The 3,171-nt window shown below is 39.4% G+C and overlaps 1 non-coding gene across 1 annotated transcript; it reads right to left on the reverse strand.

The window, feature by feature from the left end:
- Positions 1 to 1,420: 1,420 nt before the first annotated feature.
- On the reverse strand, positions 1,421 to 1,528 carry LOC130977457 (small nucleolar RNA R71). The gene has a single exon (XR_009085147.1). It is a non-coding gene; the product is annotated as a small nucleolar RNA R71 (small nucleolar RNA).
- Between the last annotated feature and the right edge of the window lie 1,643 nt (positions 1,529 to 3,171).

The following is a 3,171-nucleotide window of genomic DNA, read 5'->3' on the forward strand; positions in this document are numbered from 1 at the left end:
GAACTGAAGATTCAGAACATGCAACAGAGGAATTACACAGAAAAAGCTGGGCGTTCAAAACGCCCAGTGAAGAAGGACAGACTGGCGTTTAAACGCCAGCCAGGGTACCTGGTTGGGCATTTAACGCCCAAAAAGGTAGCATTTTGGGCGTTAAACGCCAGAATGGATACCATTCTGGGCGTTTAACGCCAGGATGGCACAAGGGGGAGGATTTTGTTTTCAAATCAAATTTTTTTTCAAGTTTTCAAAGTTTTTCAAAATCAAATCTTTTTCAAATCAAATCTTTTCAATCAAATGTTTTCAAAATCAATTTCTTTCCTTTTTCAAAGATACTTGCTATCAATTAATGATCTGATTGAACATTTCAAGTATGTTGCCTTTTCTGTTGAGAAAGGTTTAATGTTTGAATCATATCTTTTCTTGTTAGGCAAGTCATTAATTTTTAAAATCAAATCTTTTTAAAATTGTTTTTCAAATCATATCTTCTCAATCATATCTTTTTAAAACCATAACTTTTCAATCATATCTTTTTAATCACATCTTTTTCAAAATAGTTTTTAATCAAATCTTTTTAATTTCTAATTTTAAATTCTTTTTCAAAAATCACTTGATTTCTCTCCCACTTCTAGTTTTCGAAAATCAATTAAAGTTTTTCAAAATGTTTTTAAAATCTTTTTAATTAATTTTCGAAAATTTTCTTCCCCCCTTCTCACATCCTTCTATTTATGGAGTATCACTCCTTCTCAATGCACAATTCGAACTCTATCTGATTAAGTTCGAATTCTTCTACCTCTTTCTTCTATTTTTCTTTTCCTCTGACACCTCAAGGAATCTCTATACTGTGACATAGAGGATTCCACATTTTCTTGTTCTCTTCTCTTTCATATGAGCAGGAACAAAGACAAAGGCATTCTTGTTGAAGCTGACCCTGAACCTGAAAGGACCTTGAAGCGAAAGCTAAGAGAAGCTAAGGCACAACTCTCTGTAGAGGACCTAACAGAAATCTTCAAAGAAGAAGAACCCATGGCAGCCGAAAACAACAACAATGCAAGGAAGGTGCTGGGTGACTTTACTGCACCTACTCCCGACTTCTATGGGAGAAGCATCTCTATCCCTGCCATTGGAGCAAACAACTTTGAGCTTAAGCCTCAATTAGTTTCTCTAATGCAACAGAATTGCAAGTTCCATGGACTTCCATTGGAAGATCCTCATCAGTTCTTAGCTGAATTCTTGCAAATCTGTGACACTGTCAAGACTAATGGGGTTGACCCTGAGGTCTACAGACTTATGCTATTCCCTTTTGCTGTAAGAGACAGAGCTAGGATATGGTTGGACTCACAACCTAAAGAAAGCCTGGACTCATGGGAAAAGCTAGTCAATGCCTTCTTGGCAAAGTTCTTTCCACCTCAAAAAATTGAGTAAGCTTAGAGTGGAAGTCTAAACCTTCAGACAGAAGGATGGAGAATCCCTCTATGAAGCTTGGGAAAGATACAAACAATTGATCAGAAAATGTCCTTCTGACATGCTTTCTGAATGGAGCATCATAGGTATTTTCTATGATGGTCTCTCTGAACTATCCAAGATGTCCTTGGATAGCTCTGCTGGAGGATCTCTTCATCTGAAGAAGACGCCTACAGAAGCTCAAGAGCTAATTGAAATGGTTGCAAATAACCAATTCATGTATACTTCTGAAAGGAATCCTGTGAATAATGGGACAAGTCAGAAGAAATGAGTTCTTGAGATTGACACTCTGAATGCCATATTGGCTCAGAATAAGATATTGACTCAACAAGTCAATTTGATTTCTCAAAGTCTGTCTGGAATGCAAAATGCACCAAGCAGTACTAAGGATGCTTCATCTGAAGAAGAAGCTTATGATCCTGAGAACCCTTCAATGGAAGAGGTGAATTACCTAGGAGAACCCTATGGAAACACCTATAATTCTTCATGGAGAAATCACCCAAATTTCTCATGGAAGAATCAAGAGAGACCTCAACAAGGTTTCAACAACAATAATGGTAGAAGAAACAGGTTTAGCAATAGCAAGCCTTTTCCATCATCTTCTCAGCAACAGACAGAGAATTCTAAGCAGAACCCCTCTGACTTAGCAACCATGGTCTCTGATCTAATTAAAACCACTCAAAGTTTCATGACTGAAACAAGGTCCTCCATTAGGAATTTGGAGGCACAAGTGGGACAGCTGAGCAAGAAAATTACTGAACTCCCTCCTAGTACTCTTCCAAGCAATACAGAAGAAAATCCAAAAGGAGAGTGCAAGGCCATCAACATGGCCGAATTTGGAGAGGAAGGAGAGGAAGTGAACGCCACTGAGGAAGACCTCAATGGGCATGCACTGACCTCCAATGAGTTCCCTAATGAGGAACCATGGGAATCTGAGGCTCAAAATGAGACCATAGAGATTCCATTAGACTTACTTCTGCCTTTCATGAGCTCTGATGAGTATTCTTCCTCTGAAGAGGATGAGTATGTCAATGAAGAGCAAGTTGCTAAATATCTTGGAGCAATCATGAAGCTAAATGACAAGTTATTTGGAAATGAGACTTGGGGGGATGAAACCCTTTTGCTCACCAAGGAACTGGATGACTTGTCTAGGCAGAAATTACCTCAAAAGAGACAAGATCCTGGGATGTTTTCCATACCTTGTACCATAGGCACCATGACCTTCAAGAAGGCTCTGTGTGACTTAGGGTCAAGTGTAAACCTCATGCCTCTCTCTGTAATAGAGAAGCTAGGGATCTTTGAGGTACAAGCTGCAAGAATCTCACTAGAGATGACAGACAATTCAAAGAAACAAGCTTATGGACTTGTAGAGGATGTTCTGGTAAAGGTTGAAGACCATTACATCCCTACTGATTTCATAGTCCTAGAGACTGGGAAATGCATGGATGAATCTATCATCCTTGGCAGACCCTTCCTAGCCACAGCAAAGGCTGTGATTGATGTTGATGGAGGTGAACTGATCATTCAAGTGAATGAAGAATCCTTTGTGTTTAAGGCTCAAGGATATCCCTCTGTCACCATGGAGAGGAAGCATGAAGAGCTTCTCTCAAATCAGAGTCAAGCAGAGCCCCCACAGTCAAACTCTAAGTTTGGTGTTGGGAGGCCACAACCAAACTCTAAGTTTGGTGTTGAACCCCCACATTCAAACTC

The sequence above is a fragment of the Arachis stenosperma genome, chromosome 4, assembly GCF_014773155.1.
Source record: "Arachis stenosperma cultivar V10309 chromosome 4, arast.V10309.gnm1.PFL2, whole genome shotgun sequence".
Classification (NCBI taxonomy): domain Eukaryota; kingdom Viridiplantae; phylum Streptophyta; class Magnoliopsida; order Fabales; family Fabaceae; genus Arachis; species Arachis stenosperma.